The sequence below is a fragment of the Rhagoletis pomonella genome, unplaced genomic scaffold, assembly GCF_013731165.1.
Source record: "Rhagoletis pomonella isolate Grant_MI unplaced genomic scaffold, Rhpom_1.0 Rhpom_scaffold_00005, whole genome shotgun sequence".
Taxonomy (NCBI): Eukaryota; Metazoa; Arthropoda; class Insecta; order Diptera; family Tephritidae; genus Rhagoletis; species Rhagoletis pomonella.
The window spans coordinates 64,521,016-64,539,331 of record NW_023458559.1 but is presented as its reverse complement, the minus strand read 5'-3'; positions in this window follow the sequence as shown (position 1 = coordinate 64,539,331).

The window sequence follows — 18,316 nt, the reverse complement described above, 5'->3', positions numbered from 1 at the left end:
AGAACTTACTGCCCCACCAAGGAGTTATATAGAGTCAGACCAATCATTTCTTGCCTTCACTGCCACTGTCAAGTGGGAGGACACTGTAAGACAAGTCCAGGGTCGGACCGTGTTCTCGTCCAATGTTGATCCTACGCAAACCATCCAGTCTACATAAACGCGTTTAAACACTCAGCGCATCATAGTTACCCGCTGCATATGAGATAAGTAGCCGCCTCATAGTGCTGCAAGTTTATGTGGGTTACCGTCACAGGAAGCTAGCAGCAAACATTCGGCCATTTTGCCGCAGGCGAACATTTCATGGCATGGTTAGGTTAGGTGGAAGCCCGGTGTAACCGGGGCTCTTTTAGACAGTTAGGAGATTGTCCTTTGTGATATAACATTCTGAACGGCACCCAATACAGAAAGACCTTGCGATCGGGCATGTCCTGGTTTTCGCTCAGCGCTCGCTGAGCTGAAATGAGGCCCATTTATCCAAGAGTGTACCACAAGTGATCAATGGCACCCCAGCCGCTGTGACCCGGAACCCAAATAATTTGAATACAGAAGAATTTCGACGCGACCGAAAGAAATAGCAGATATTCCTTAACCAAGTTAGAGTGCACCTCCAACGCACTTAAGGCCCTGATAGCCGCCTGGATAACAGAATAAATGCTCCCTCCTTGACTGTCATAGCACTCCGGAGCAGTGAATCTACCGCCTCCTTCATAGCAGATACTTCCGCCTGGAATACACTGCAGAAGTCCGGAAGCCTGAACTTAGTGCTAATGGAAAGCTCTCGATAGAAGACCCTACTACCAACCCCCAACCCTGCCGTCCACTTTCACTCCATCCGTGAAGAAGTTCACCGCTCCCCCTCTTCAGAAGTTCCGCCCAGCTCAATCCTCCCTTAAGGGTAAGTGGGTAGAGAAAAAGCTCCTAGGAGTAATCCGTGCGATCAGGGATGAAATCGAAGCCTCCTGGAACTCCGGAGTGGCCGGCCCTTAAGTCGGTGAAACAGTCGGTCTCCCTAAGTCTAATAGCTGTTCGCGCCGCGGCAATTTTGCCTGCAACGTCGACAGGCACTACGTTCAGTGCTAGCGTCGGGGATTTAATACTTTCTAATAAGACCAGATCTGTTTTACTGGGATTGACGGCGAGGCCACTTTTGGCTACGAGGACATGGCACCATTGGAAAGAAGCCATAAATGATCATATTTTCACTTTCGTTATGCTAGAGAACCTGGTAGAAAGTATAGTACCAATGGTACAAGAAACCAACTTTAGTGATACGATCCTTTCCGCGCCTTGCTATATTAACACCGACACCAAAGTGGAATTTGTCTTATCCACACAACTCTAATTACGCAATCACATCCCTCTCTTCCAAGACATATTCTTCGCATCATCATCCAAATTTCCTCGAAGCACTAATGCTATTGCGATTACTCGCACTCGCCTTTTATGACAGTCCTGATTTACTGCGGGTATGTTCAAAATTATTTTTACTGCAAGGACTATTAGCCTTGAGCTAGAAAGTATTATTGGCCATTCGTCGGGGAATATAGATTAGCCCATAATTTTTTAGAGAGAAGACAAGAAGAAAACAAGAAAACTGATCTCTCGATAGGTGGTCCTAATTTAAGAGATCGACGCGACCAAGGACCAGACTGAAGAATTCGTACTCCTTCTTTGTTCAAATGGAATATTCCTAAGATATCCCATATTGTAGGTCGTCGGAGATCTGATTTCCTTTGTCGGTGGGAATTGGTAAATATTTTGAAATTTGTAAGATAAATGGCTATAAAATGATAGCAGAGCCAGCTCGAAGTGGATAGGTTGACTACGTGGTTACGGGCAACCGCTGGTGGAAATCTAAAACCCTCCTTTTATGCTTAAGGATTTTCTCCTAGAGCCTCAATTGACAGCAAGGACATATCCACACCTTCCGCCATTTGCACAAGGCGTTGGCCATTGTGACCTCCCGCCGGCAGTCTGGGAATGGAACATAGAGAACACTCAGAATGGGATTTTCCATCAAATATCACTTTGTTAAACCACCACTCAATTGGATAACATGACTTCGACTGAGTTTTTAAACTAAACCAGCTGGATTTAACGGCAACGAAAGATGTTTATTCTATTGAATTCATTCACAGTTTTTTTGCTGGGCGTTCCTTTAAGTCGTTTGAAATTAACAACTGGCCGGCCACCACTCGCCAGCAAAAGTCTCCCCTTATGACCACAAATTACCAAGCAAGTGTCGCATTGAAATATATTTTTTTTTCGATTCAATGCAGTGACAATTTTTCGCACTCAATTGCCACAAATTACCGCAATTTTCCGCAGTTCGTAATTTTAAAATTTTATTTATTTCGCGATTGCTGCGTTTTCACATTTATTCACCCCTGAAAAAATAATTGCAAAAGTTGTAATTGTTAATAAGCGTAAAATATGCTACAACAAAAAAAAATCAACAAAGCGAACAAACACAAATTCTACCTTAGCCACAAAATGAGAGACTTGGAAAAAATCTCGATTACAAAAGGGGAGGCAAAATAAATGATGCAGCGAAAAAAGTAGCTGTCTATGAATAACAATGTAAGCTGTCTTAAAGCAGCTTGAGTTACAAAGAAAATAGTGAAAATAATAAAAAACAAAAAATAAATTACAAAAAGCATGACAGGCTCATTAAAGGCTTTTTAATACCAATCGAAAAAACTATTAATCTCCAAAAGAATATAGTCATTGTCGTAATTTATTCGTTGTCTAAAAACCGCAAATGCCATATTTCCCAACATTTCACAATTAAAAATGAGTTTTCTTTGTCATGCGGCAAGTTTTATTTCCACTTTATTTCCCTTTGCTTTCATGGATTCTTTTAAAACTTATATTCTGCCCCCTTATTTTTCCTCTTGAATCATTTTTCTGCATCCATTTTTTTCCCCTTTCCGACCATTTCACTTTTTTCTGTCACGTCTCAATAATAAATTAAGGCATTCGCTGCGAAAAACTTTAATGCAAATGTCGATTGCTGATGCCTTCGCCATAAAGTTGCTTACAACGTGCCACTTGCTGCATGCCACATGCCATTTGCCTGGCAACCAATCATGCAATTGCCGCAACTTGTAAGTAATTTGCGGTTTTTCTCATGATCTTCGCGATTTATTTTCGACGTTTTTATGCGGCTTCTGTTATTTTTTTTTTGGTTAAGCCAACTACTATTTATGCTTTCATTGTGTCATAATGGTCTTAGTGCTGGCTAACAATTCACAATACTTTATTAACTGTCATAACTGTAGTGGAGCACTGAGAGAAAAGTGGTTGAGAAATTCGGGGAATATTTAAAACATCATGTCAGAAACTTGCTTTCGTATTAAATGCAACTGCTTGTCTAAATCGGACCAGTATTACTGCTTGCGCTTAAAGAACTAAACAAAGTCGGATTATGCTTCATATGTGTAGTATTCAAGAGCCCTAATAATCCACATTCGATACATCTTTTTAAAGAGTTTTACTAAATCCTAGCAAAGGTGTTCCAACACTTCATTCTTCTCGCCTCATGAAAATATCGACCATGAGACTTGAACAGCCAGCAGTTTGTAACATTTGGTTCCTTCTGCTCAAAAAAGTAGATATTCAGCCAGACCTTTAGATATTGAAGAAATTATTCACACATTTTTCGACTAAACTTTCAGTAGCGGACCAAGCACAGCCTGGTCAAGGACCAGTCCTGCTGAGGTACGCTATTCGGAAATATGGTATCTTGGTCCAGAATACACTTGAGATATGGACGCAGCCTTCTCAATGCAGGCCTCTCTAGTCATCCAAGACAATGTGAGTTGGTACATCGATAATGTGGTTTAAAAATAATAAAGTCTACGCATCTGATCGAATTCAGCTGAACTGTGCCCAGCTCATAAGTTATTATAAATTTCTGGGTGCAATGGGACTTTATATAATTAGTCCAATTCTTTTGAAGAATTGGCTCGATTTTATTGAGAATATACCCAGATGTCGCTATTGACATTCTTGTGTAGTTATACAATTTGTCCGGATATTGGCGCAGTTCCAAATATAAGTTGAATTCACTTTTTGTTTTCCTTTGATGGTTAATTGGATGTACGTATTCCAATCTTTCTTAAAAAAAAAGTGTTAAATACACCCACCGAAATAAAAAACTCCTCGTCGGAATCCATCGTTCACACTGAACTCACAAAAACGAGTGCAGCAGCTCGCTTCGCTTTGGCGCTTTTACTCTGACACCTTGCAGCATTGCCTATCACTTGAACCTTCAAGCTTCAAATCGCTTCTCGCTTCCTCTCTGACTTTAACCTAAGACAATTTCTATCCAATATTCAAAGAGATTCAATAGTTTCATCTCAACTGTGTTTTCTAGACTGGTGAACAAGTGTAACCTCAACTGATTATCAAACAAATGGTTGAATTGACTACTCATCATTTTCGTTTCTCAGTGCGCCAGCTTATGCAGAGCAAAGTCTTTGATATTCTCCACCATTGGAGTATCGGTTTAATAAGCCAGCACCGGCAAGGAGTCCATATTGTAGATATGTTAAGGCTTAGTAGGTCTTTTGTCATTTACCTGTCTAACCGCGGATATAGAAGTCCAGCGACCTCATAATCCTGTGCTTGGATCCATAAGCTATTTGTAACGGACTATTCCCTTGTCTAGTCATTTAGGCTGATAAGTCTCACCTCCTTTGTGCTGAAAGCAATGGAGAAAATTATCCACCATTTTATCAGATGTAACACTCTGAAACATGCATCCTTGCATCGGGATATGCACGCATACAGAGCGGGTAGATCTACAGACCCTACAGCGCCCTATATGTTCGTAATTCGGAAATACAAGAGGCCTTTGAGTGTGGAGAAATAGTGCGCTGTGCCTTCCTTAATATCGAGGGGGCGTTCGGCAATACATCCCATGTAGGGATATACGCACATGAATAGCTAGGCTATTACATTCCAAGATTTCTGAAGCCGAAGTCGGTGACAGCGTGGTTCAATTACAAATGACAAGCGGGTGCTCGCAAAGAGGTGTGCTGTCTCCTCTCTTGTGGAGCTTAGTATTGGACGAACTCCTACATATACTCACTGATGAGCGCACAGCTGCCAAGGGTACGTGGACGTCATAGCGATTATAGCCAGAGAGAAGTTCGCAATTACCCTCTGCAACATTGGCCAAAGAGGACTCAACCTAGATAAGGGGTGGTGTGCGGATGAATGTTTGAATATCAATCCATCAAAGAGAAGGGGTTGAGGAACTTGACCTTGGTGGGGCCGCACTCGTCGTCGCTACTGAAGTGAAGTATCTGGGACTTATCTTGTAAAGTAGTAGTTTTCGAAAGAAACTATAAGGTTGAAACATAATAAACAACAGAAAAAATGACATAGCAAGCCGACTTCGAGTACCTCCATCATGGAGAGATAAGCTTTCAATTGCAAGTCTATGACATCAGTCTGTGTGCTGAGATTAACCTTCGAAGGATGTATCAAAGCGAGAGGATCCTAATTTTAAACGTTAGCCAGATGGCACTCAAGCCTCTCTCATCCCCCGACATCAAATCCTCGGTGGTCCCGGAGTGTTTAGAAAGGCTTAATGCTTTGACTGAGAATAATTGCTATGGGTAACAGTGCAAATCGTAGTCGAAGATAATGAGGAAGCAGACCATCCCGCCTGACAGGCTGCCTCGACCCCGATATGACCGGAGTCCATCTCAGGAAGGTTAATAGAACTACTTTGGCATAATACCAAAGACTTCGTCAATTTAGAAGCTTACTAATACAATCTAAAAAGTTACTGGATACTCATAAGCCTCTCTAAGGAGGAACTAAGAATCATTACAGGTATTTTGACGAGCCACTGCAGATTGAGAGGTCACTTGCATAATTTAGGAACCTGGTGTAGTGATCTATGTCGCTTCTGTGACGGTGCCAATTAGACTCCATAACACCATCTCCTGGATTGTGAGGCCGTCGCACGCAGAAGGGAGTTGGACATATCACGTTTATGGCCACGAGAGGAGCACATATACTCTCCACCACCGGGATCTATTCTGAAATCTCCAGAGCCTCTAGGGCTAGTTGAGGAACTGTGATGAGATGAGGGAACAATATATGCCTGCTGGTAGTAGGTCTTATAGGTAATGTGTTCGTCAGAAAATGCGAAAAATTATTTCGAAGCATATGCTAATCATACCTAAGGTTTTTTTTTTAATACATAATAACAAAAATTTGCTCCAGCTTTTGCTGAAAGGCAAATAAAAGCTCTGTTTACATTTTTAGCGCATAATTTCAAAAATGCCAAATTTTGAGTTGTGACTCTTTTGAAGACGGTGTGCGATATGTATGTACGTAATTCTGATCAAGAAATAATGTTAGACTAGAGATCGAACGAATAATAACTCCTTTGCTACTTTTGACTCGGTCAAAGCCATCTGATATCAGAAAGATACGCTATTATAGTTAAAGATGGGACGTTTTTTCTGGCTTTCGCAAAAACTATTCTACTGAAATTACTTTAACATATGTATGCTCCGTTGAAGAAATTTTCGAATCGACGCGTATGGGGTGAAAACAGAAACAAGGATGCCTACCACGAGCCCATTTGGTATCATTGACGGATCTTCGCAAAGTATAAAGTTCACCTAGCTCAGAGTTTTGATTCCAAAGAAGTAACCAAATTTCTACAGAATTTTTTTCGAAATAAAATTTTTTACCATGTACTCATTTTTTGTCACTGCGAAAAAATGTTCGCCTCGTTGGACATCGCTTGCACTTATAGCCCACTCCATTACATGCAAAACTGATATTATCGGACGGGCAATTAGCATTTGCTCTACAGCTCTATTTTCTTCATTGTTTTTTTTTTGTCCCTCCATGAGATTGAGTAAATCGTGTATATATGTGTGTATGTGTTAGTGTGATAATGTTACACAATAACTCAGTATGCGGACTATGACGACTAGACCGCTTGGTTAACCAGCTGTGCTAGCGGCTTGTGGCAGTTAGCCACATAACTGCTGCTGCCGCTGCTGCTAAACTTTGCGCTGAAAAATGTCATAATTTCGCCATATGTAAGTATAGAGCGGACTACAGACAGCGTTGCAAGTAGAATTGAGTGAAATGAGCGAGTGTATATAAAAGACTAACTTATTGCTACAGGCTGTTATGGCAGGACGACGAATGATAGAGAGTACAAGCATTTATGGTAGTAAGTGACAATGGCTAGGATGGCGAGGAAAGGCGTACGAAAGAATGTAGCACCAAAACTGTAGTAAATGGTTGGGGAAAAGGTTGGCTGGCGAAAAATTAAAAACGAAAATTTTGCGCGCAAGAAAAAGTCGAAGTGAAGTATTTAAATATCCTGCGGCCATGCGCTGTCACAATTTTTATAGCTTAACAGCAGCAGTAGAGGTAAAGTAAGCAGTGTAGTTGAGCAGGCTGTGTGGCAGCACCGATATGTGCTTTGTTGAAATTTTTTTTTTCGATTTTTGTTGCGACTGCTGCGGCTAGCATATTTGCCAACCAGCTGGCTGCTGCTGTAGCATTCATTTTGTGCTGCATCTGCAAAAGTCTGGCAACTTCCGGACAGTAGTCGGTTGACTTTGCTGCTGCTGCCGCTTTGAATATACATATGTACTTATTTCGCTCAGCATTTGGGTGCCAGTGTAGGTGTATGTGTGTGCACATTGTGGCTGCGTGGCAATTTTTAACGGATATTTGTTGGAGCTTTTTCCATTTATTAAATTGCATTTTTTCATTTTATTTCAGCTTCATTTTCCACGCAGCCAATTCTGCGGCAATTCCTCGTGCAACGGCTGTGCCAGGCCTTTCTATTAAATCATATTTTACACCCGCTGCGCCGCCTCACCGCCTCGCCGCTCACCTTAACTTTTGCACGTTGTAGCGCTTCTTTAGATTTATAATTAAGATTTGCTTTGCTGTAAATGTTGCAAGTGCATTTTTTCTCTATTTTTTGCTGCAGCAGCCAACAAAATAGTCACTCATACTTAGTTTGCCTCTAGCCACTTCATAATGCTGGCACACGCGTTGCAGCATCCAGGACGGCTGTTACTGCGAATCCTTTCATTTATCATTGCGGTTGGCCCTTGTATTCGAGATGTAAAGGTGGTGTGTGTGTGTGTGTAGTGCGGTGCCCAGTCAGGCCGCCATGTCTCGATTTTAATTACGTTATGGAGTGCAGTGCATGGCAGATTTTTTCCTATTCATTTAGCGATTTTTATCAGCGCTCACTTGCTTGACTTAGAGTACTAATACATTTTTTCTCTTTTTCAGCTTTTATTTTTACTACAATTTCACCGTTATGCCAAAACCATTTTAATATAATTATCAAAAAGTTTTCAAGCCACATTAAATCATAACTTAGAAAGCTTACCATAAATTAGGTAGCACTTGAATATGCTCACTAAATTTAATTTAACGTCTGCCAAAGCTGGTTTTTCGTAAACTATCTACGGTGGCCCTTCAACCCATACTTTCCACCACCTGGCATTCTACTGCATGCCACCCACGTTGCAACAATTTGCTCAGAATTGTTCTGTTACCCCCAACGCGCCAGCAATTACTTGTTGAAAAATAGTCACAGCATTATTATCGACACAACGAATTGATGGGCAATTACGCGCGTACGCTGGCAAGCGTTTACGGATGCGCCTGAGGCGAATATGGCAAGACAATTGCAAATGTGCACAGCCTTGTGCTTACTTAACTGGCATTTTTAGTAGTTGGGCGAATACAACGTGCTTTTTGCCAGCTAGTGAAGTGTCGTAATTATCACTGTGGGAATTAAAAGTAAATTGGCGGCAAACAAAAGCACATGTCAGGAGCAAGAAAAGCAAAAAGTAACTCAAGTGAATTGTAGATTTATTGAGGTAAGAAAAATTGAGCCCAACGCAAAAAAAAAAGAAAAAATATTATAACATGGGCAATGTTAAGCTGAAGACTGAAGGTTTAGTCGTATCTTGCAAGTCGAAGTATGAGAAAAGTATATTTGGTTGGTTGCTCAGAGATGTTAAAACACTCTTGTACATCTTCAGGGTCGTTAACTATATGCGGATGGAAATATCTCGGCTGGGAATGAAAGTGCTAAACCGATATAGCCAAACCTGCACAGGCTTTTATTTTCTCAGTTCAGCGGGGTAGTTTATTGGCTTAAATAAATTCTGATTTTTTTTTCGAAAAAGTGGAAAAACTATTCAAACACATTCCTGAGCGCAACACCAAGTTCTGGCATACCTACTGAGGAGAAAATTTAGATTTTTATTTTGGTAGACAGGGGCTGGTTGGAACAAATGTTTAATAAGGTTAAAAAATTCGGAAGCTCGCTAGTAGCTTAAAATGCTTAGGGGAAATATTCCCAGGAACATTTTACTTGCTGATACATACTACATAAAAGTCTACCAAAAATAGTTTAACAAATGACTCTCCTAAAAGTATGCATCATTTATTCCTCCTTTCACGTTTAGGTTGCAACTGAACCGGGCTTATACCCTATTTTTGCGAATACCTCATAAAAAATAAATCTGGAGGTGGCCTAAGATATTGACGTCTTCAATGTTGGTAAGGCTCTACAATAATGCTAAAGACTATTTGGCTCACTTGCAAACCAAAACCAAGGACAAGTTGCAATCAATGCCAATGCAGCAAAGTCATCCGGCAAAACAAAAGCTTGCTACAGCGTAGATCATGCCCAGGCAACTGTTTGGGCACGTCCACATCGACATAGATGGTCCTTTTCCGTTATCGGAGGGTAATCGATATTGTCTAACTGTGATCGATCGATTTACGCGGTAGGCAGATGCAATACCTATTCCTAATATGACTGCCCCAGTTGTAGGCAAGACCTTGCTAGTTGGCTGGATAGCAGACTTCGGGGTGCCCATCGACATAACGTTAGAACTAGGACCTCAGTTCGAGAGCGCTGCGTTCCAGCAATTACTCAAGTGCCTTGGCATATCGCACTTGAGAACGACTCCATATCATCCGGGCTAATAGAACGATGGCATCAAATGCGTAAGTCTGCTATTCTATGCCATAATTTAGAGCAGTGGGCGACCTATTTGCCTCTGATTCTACTTGGCCTCCGTTCAGCATACAAAGACGACATTGGCTGTACACAGCCAGAATTAGTTGATGGGACGTTATTGCGATTACCTTCAGACCTTTTCATCGAGCAACCTAGAATGTCGAACGAAAGAACGAAATGGTACAGGAAGTACGCCGTACCAAGCGAGAACTGCGACCTGTCGACACTAGTTGGCAAACAAATAAAAATACATTCGTCCACAGCAATCTCAAGTCATGCAGCCATGTCTTCATTTGCGACGACTCTGATAAGCCGTCATTATGAGCACCGTATAAGGGCCCATGCAAAGTTTTCAACTGTTCACCGATATACTTTGTAGTTGATGTTAATGCGAAGAAAGTAAAAGTTTCCATCGATCGTCTGAAGCCAGCTTTTATAGCGCCATCTACTACTCTCTAGGAGGAGGATACTGTGGCAATACCACAAAATTCTAAACTTTTTAATTCCTGATACAACCTTGCGCACTATTGTTTTTTGACATTTTGCTTTGTGTATTCATTCATTATTTTATTGCATTGTAACTATTCTCATAAAGACAAATACAAATTTCGTTTTTCCTTCTTTCTGGATTGGAATTGAAGAAGACAACACGTTTTACAATATACCCCATCGTCTATATAGACATACATTAGGAAAAACCTGATGTGGCTGTTCAACAACTTGATACCGCCACTAGAGACAAGTAATTGTTTTGACGGCGGAAAAGGACGACGCATGGACGAAAAGAGACGCGTAAAAATAAACTTCCACAAAAAAAAGATGTGAAAACCTAGTTGACGGTGAAGAAAGACGCGTAAACAAAGATTTATACCTAGCCAATGACTGTCACTTCAGCATTATTCCCCAAAAACTCTTTGAGGAATGTACATCCTATTACGCGTATTTTTTCGCCGTCAGATAGGTTAACGCGTCCTTCTACGCCGTTTACTAAGTTTAGGCACCTTTCTTCGCTAAAGTTTTTTATGCGTCTTTTCTCACGGTCAACTTTTGAGATCGCGCCTTTATTCGTGTCTAGTGACGTTACGCTTTAGGAAAAGTGTGCTTTATAATTGATATCTCCTCCTGAAATTACGTCTAAACGAGAATATCTGCAAATCCAAAGCAAAAGGTGCACAATCGTCTCCGTCTCATTTTTAACTCCGCTGTTTTCGCTATACCTATTCATTCAGAAATGCTACTTATTAGGAAATTATGTGGGGGTTCTTAACCTCTACTGACGAGGTTTGACACTCTTCAACACATAGATGCCCCGATGATCAAACCTTTTTATGAGGTGAAAAGGCAATGTCATAAACACTATGATCCTAAGCGAGCTACACTACCCCGTTTGTGCGCAAACAGCGAACATTATTGGCGACAGAAGACTAGTTTTGCATTCGTTATCTAAAAATGACCGAATTTAACCTAGTTTTTCAACACCAGCAATACTAAAAAATCGGCATACCTTGAAAGACGTACAGCGGTCATTTCACTCAACTACTTTGAAATTAATTTTGCTAACAAAAACACTTCTAATTTTTAATTTAAAACCGTTGATTAATTTTAAAAAGAGCATAAAATTTAAGTTTTAATTTTTATTTTCTTATTTAAGTAACAAAAAATATAAAAATATTAATATGCATACATGTTTGCCAAAAGAGTGAAACGACCCCTATTCTTTATTAGGGTAGCCGTGCTATTTATTTAAACTCGAAACACATCAATTAAATAAATGCTTTTAAATTAGATTTTATACATTTTCAATAAAATTCACGAAATGTTCTTGTCCGTCTTTCTAGTGCAAACATTTTTTTAAAGGTCCACCGCCATTTAATTTAAAAAATCTGTACAAAGCTAAGATATTGCTTTTGGCATTTGAAATACAAAATATTCATAAGTATTCTATAGTAGGGTTGTTCGATGAATCACATAATCGAACAAGCTGATTGATCTAAACCTGATTAATTATTTAATCAACGAATAATATTTTTTGATTAATCAAAGTGACACATTTCTATATTAATTACATATTGATTAATCAGAATATAATTAATTTGATTAATCAGAACCCTGAACAATTGAAAGAAAAAGAAATTATACACATACTATGTATACACATATATGGGTGTTTTTACATTTCAAGTAGCAACATAGTATAGAAACATTATATTTTTGTTAATACGAAATATATATTAAAAATAATATATATATTTGCTTTGAAAGCACACTCGAAAGAAATGAACAAAGTTAATCAGATTTCAATTAATTTTTTATAAGTATAAAGTACCTGCTCAGGATCTGATAACTCAGAATCTGATTAATCCGATTTTTTGACTAGTCGCGATTACGATTAATTAAAAAATTATTTAATCGATTAATCCCACATCCCTAATCTGTAGCAATAATTTCTATGAACTAGAGTAAAAAGCTCTTCGTTATTTCTAGCTCCTCGATAGAACGCTTCTCTGTAAATCTCAATAGTGTATTCATATACTTGCACGTACGCACTGGTAAAAGAAAACGAAATTTTTTAAAATTTCACGAAATGCAATCTGCCTCAGAGAAATGATGGCACCATTCAACAAAACTGATGACATATGCAAGAATGCTTCAATCATTCAATTCCCTTCCAGCTATGTTCAAACTGATATAAATTTCGCTACCCCAAAGGCAGCGCATTAAATTTAAATATTTTAGGAGTTAGTCTACCACGAGCTTAGCTGGCACTTAGGCTGATGGTAGCGCAATATCCAAATTCACTACGCTTGCGCAAGTTATGCGAAAATTGACACATGCACATACATATTAAGTGCTTCTATATACTATTTAGCACACACGTGCAAGTAAGTATATATACATACATACACATGTGCGATTTTCAATTTATAAACGCACTAAAATTTAACCTTCAGCTCTTTTCTCTGCTTGGAAAAAGCAAAAAAAGAAAAACAACATAAAAATTCAATTGCTTGCGGCGCATATTTTGATTTCGTGTCAAATTGCACATGCAACACATGCTGCATGCCGCATTGATGCCTCAAGGTGACAACAACAAAAATGTTACATGCTCGTAATCTAGCAAAAGGAACTGCTAGATATTCAATACTTGCTTGCTTGGTAATGCTCATCCGTGCGGGTTTGGAGGTGGCCAAATGGGTTTTTGTATAGGAGCAAAATCGGGACAGTCACCCAAGAATTCAATTAAGAATAAAAACGGCAGAAGACATTGATTTAGATCTCAGATGAAAACTTCGTATCTGTTTCGGAAGGAAATTTGAAAAAAAAAATTAATAAACCACAAAAAACGAATATTGTACGGCTACTTATTAAAAAAAAAAACTACTTTCAAAATTTTTAACGCAACATTTTTTTTCACTTGATGGCAGTCTGGCAACTCTGCCTTCATTTATTTCGTTTCTTTCCCATAGCTCGTTCGTTCGTTCGCTTGTCAGACGGATGCACATTGCCGCATTAGTGCCGATTACGACTGCTTGCGAATGCAGCGCCGCCATTGTCATCATCATTGTCAGCGTCTTCATGGTGCGCCATGAATTGATTGCGCGCCGGCAATGTCAATATCATCGATGATGTTGCAAGCTGATGATGCTTTTCCTGCTTTGAAGAAACATACACACATGCATACATATGCATACTAGGGATGTTAATTTTTCGGCTTTTTTTGATCCCGGGATTTTCGGGATGGCGTTGTCATAACCCCGGGATCCCGGGATTAGTCCCGGGATTTAGATATTCATTACTTTTTAACAACTTGAATCGAAAAAATTGCTTCTATATTGTTTGAGAAGCCCTCGTACCATAAAATAAATAAAAAATGTGTTTGAATCCTACTTTTTTATTCAAAGTGGCATTTTTACTTTTTCTCTCTGACCGCAGGATTTATTTTGAAGGACTTTGTAATTTCAAAGAAATGATTAATTTCAAAAATTATTAAAAAAATGCAATGCAATATAGAATAAAAATATGGGTAACAAATGCAATAGGAAATTTCTTTAGAATTTAAAAAAATTAAATTTTTTTGATTCACGAGGACGAATAGAAAATTTCTAAGCTGACAAAGTTGGAAGAACGACATTCGAGGATGTTATCGAGATTATATAAGCCCTTAACATATAATTTGTTTCAAAAACAAATACCTGCAAAATTTCAAGGATAAAATTTTAAAATGACATTTTCAATAATTACCAGCACTCCTGCACCAGAAACTTGAATCTGTTTAAATTCTACAGGATTTCCTGATTAATTTTATATCCATACTTCTCTAAGCACATTTCTCTGAATTTTTTAAATCATTTTTGAATTACTGATGGCAGAGTGAAAAACTAAAAACGCAATTTTACTATATTTGGCCCATGGTTTCGCGAATATATTGATATTTGTATTTAAAATTTACTACCGCGCGGTGTTATATGTATGTATAATGAGCTACACATTTATAAAAAAAATATTAATTAGTAAATAAAAAAGAAATATAGCCAATACTGGTCAATAACAGGAGTTTCTATTATTGCCTCAGTGTAAATTACAAATCCCGAAAATCCCGGGATTACTCCTCACGAATCCCGGGATTAACATTCCTAGTGCATACATAAGTAAATACTCCTGCCGGGTATCGACTTGCTTTCACAGCTTACTGCTGGCGAAAAAGGAAGATGTAAAATGAGTAAAAATGATGCAGTTGTTGATATTTTCAAGGCAGGCGTTGATGATTGTCGAGCTGCTGTTGGTTCTTGTTCTTTTATTTCATTTTTTTTCATATAAAAATCATTGATATTAATGTCCGCTGTGTAAATGATGAGACAAGCAAAAGCGACTGAGGTAGAATTTTTTTTGCCTTTTTGCAATTTTTAAAGCCTAAGTAAATACTTTCCTCCGCTTCGCACAAAGTCTGCATTAAGATGCTCTGCTGGGTTGCGACAAGTGCCTTACATAGTTATTAAACAAGATTGGTTTCATTTTGAAGGACAAATTCGCTACTTATTTTCATATTCTGGGGAATTTAAGCTGAATCTGCCTTATCCACAATATCTGACAAAAGCGTTAGAGTGATATCAACACAGTGATAACACCACACTCCAGCTATTGGTGATCCCCTGCTGATCCGATCGATCAGGTCGAGGCTTGGATGATCGGAAAGCGCACCAGGAGAATCCGTTGGTGATACAACACAAATGTTACTCCGAAATCGGCGTCCGAGAATGTCCACATTCATCCACAGTTTTACAGCTCGGATGAGAAAGACCGCAATTGGCCGAACTCCCTGCTGCCGAGTCCGTCCTGTTGGGGAGCTAATGGTCCTAAGGCGCCAGCTGGAGTCGAATGGCACACTAGATCTCAGAAAAACCAATCACAAAGAGAGAGAGGCAATGATATGGTGTATTAGATATCGCCGCTTCCTCGCGAAGCTTCGAGAGCTTGATACCATTTTTTTAAGCCAAAAGATAAGTTATGAATGTGGTAAAACTAAGACAGTCACTCGTCTCTAACAAGCCAACAACTGGTTGGACGATGAGAAGCTCTTGACGCCGGCACGTGTTATTTGTGTTCAGCGGAAAGGGACCAGAAGCACGTAATCCGTAGAGGCAACTCTTGGACGAGGAATAGGTCGCAGTTCGACGTGAGCAGAAAGAAATGAAACCTTCATCGACTTTATGCTTGGCACCAGAGCCCCAGGTGGCTATCATAAGATAGAAGGGAAAATTCCCACCGGAAAAGAGTTGCGTCTGAAAGAAAATAGTAGCCTTATTCTATTGTGTAGATGATAGGGATGTTGGAAAAACATCGATGCATCGAAAATATCGATGTTTTGCTTTGATGAGTCGAAAAATTTCCACTCGATGTACAAATAGTCGATGTATCGATGCATCGATGTTTTTTGAAAACTGACATCTCTAGTACATTAAACCGTTATTCCAGTTTTTAAATTGTACAAAAACGAGAAGTGACTTTGACCAAAAAAATTAAATGGCTCCAAAAAGTTCCGTTATAAACCTAATTCGCTTGGTTGCAGAAATCTATTTCAAATTTTGTACAATTTTGCTAATGAAATATTTTGTTGTGAAACATTATTTAAAAAATTCCTATGCAAATCGATGCATCGATGTATGCCCCTCGGTGCATCGAAAAATATCGATGTACATTTCGATGCATCGAATCAAAGAAAAACATCGATTTATTTTTGCCACTGACGTCCCTAGTAGATGGAGCAAAATTATAGAAAAGAGTCAAATGGTGTACAATGTGACAACAAGCAACTAACTAACACGTGTCCGTAGATTGCCCCAATCTGAGAGGTGCAGGTCGGGTACAACAGTGCGTGGGTGGATCTCGCTCCGATTGTGGATTATCCGTAGGCACTATGCTAGCACTCAATAAATGCCAAAACGCTGATGTCATATCTAGCGATTCAACAATTTCTAAAGCCCCCGCTCGTGACAAAAGAAACGGCAAGGTTTCCTGCAACAAACTATGTTTACAATTACTGCAGATCCTGCATCTCACAGCTGGGCTTATAATCATCAATGATGTTGCCACAGTGAATCCGGAAAGCTTAAAGTTTAATTTGCATCAGTGTAGCACAGAATCTGTTGACGTAGTACTTACCCAAAAACTCTAGCCAGTATCGGGGAAGGTCACAGGTAAATCGAATAGCAATTTCATGCTATTTAACCCTATGTTGCATTACAAAAATTGTTACGAAATCCCCGAAAGATAGACAATACTGGAACAACTGCAATCGGTTTGTGTCTGAAGCCCCACCTCGTTACACGGAGAAGTTGAACTTAACGGACTGACTGAAGTCTGCGGTTCTTCATCTTATGTGCTCAGTTAGCGAATCTTTTATGACATGTTGTCTTGGATCATAACAACATCTAAGGGATGCCCAATTTTCAGGCTTTGGCAATGTCGGGAAGCTGATAGCTTACAGGTTGGTTAAAGCAAACGAATCGCGGCTGCATCTTTTCAGTTGAGCGCGTCCTACCGACTTGTGTAAAAGTTCTAATAAAAATAAATACACTTTCCTATGTAGCCGGTCAACCGGTGAGTTGGTCCCTAAAAGATTCCTTAGTTGCTATATTTGTTAGCATAATGAGAGATGCTGTTTCTTATACAATACACTAGTGGACGGGATCAGGGGATTACGGATTTATTCGTCAAGTTAGTGGTCTACATAATGTTATTTGGCAGATTGACAAGAGAAAAATGCTTTATGAAAAATACTTTAAAGGTAAATAAGCTAAGATATTTCGTAGGTAAGTAGAAACTAAGAATGAAATCATGCAAGGACATAATACACAACTTAGCAAATTATGACGGTAAAAATTTTCTTTTAAAAACTACTCGATACTACACTTCAAACTCCTTCTAGTGTAAGACAAACTAGCACACCCACGACAATTGTCACCACTTTTGCTGTTATTTGAAATGATTCTTTCCGATCGATTTCCTTATTGCTGCGGCATAGACATGAAACGATTGCTTCTCCAAATATTTCAGTGAGTTTTCCAAGAGGTAGAAAAAAGCTTAAGTAGAAGCTGCTGCAAGTGCAATTGAAAGTGGAGTTTAAAGTGGAGAAATACGAGCAGGAGTGACAGCAAATGTAGTGGTGAAGCGTTGAGTAGAGCAGACTGGTGTGCTATCATTATTTGCCTCAATATATTTTGCAATAATTTCGCAATCACGCTTCAATTGCAGCATAAAACGGATGTATAATGATAGTGTAATACAAAAACAATTGAAAGAGACACGCAAGTACAGATTCGAAGTAGTACAAAGGAGAGGCCAAGCGAAGATGCCAGCTGTGCTTATAACTATTTCGTGCAGCAAGAACAATGACAAAAGCAACGACTTACAATGAAGAGGAAGAATCAGCACCGGGAATGAGACACTAGAGCTGATGACATCCGGCATTACCGGCAAAACTGTCATTGTAGTTACGCCTGCTAGTGGGAAGGCAAGTTGCTTGTAAGTACTAGGAGAACTATGTATATATGTATGTAGGTGAAAAGCAACAGAAATCGAACGGATTTGCAGCAAAAAGTAGCAAAGAAGGAAACTATCATCGGAAGGTATCAAATTGCTGCTAAGAAATCGGCATGAAAACAAGTATTTTTTCGCTGCACGCCGCTAGCTGTCGTCAACTCACACACGATCTACACACTTTCCGTCGACGAATAATGGCGTAGGTGTTGCACGCGTTGAGTGCGAAAG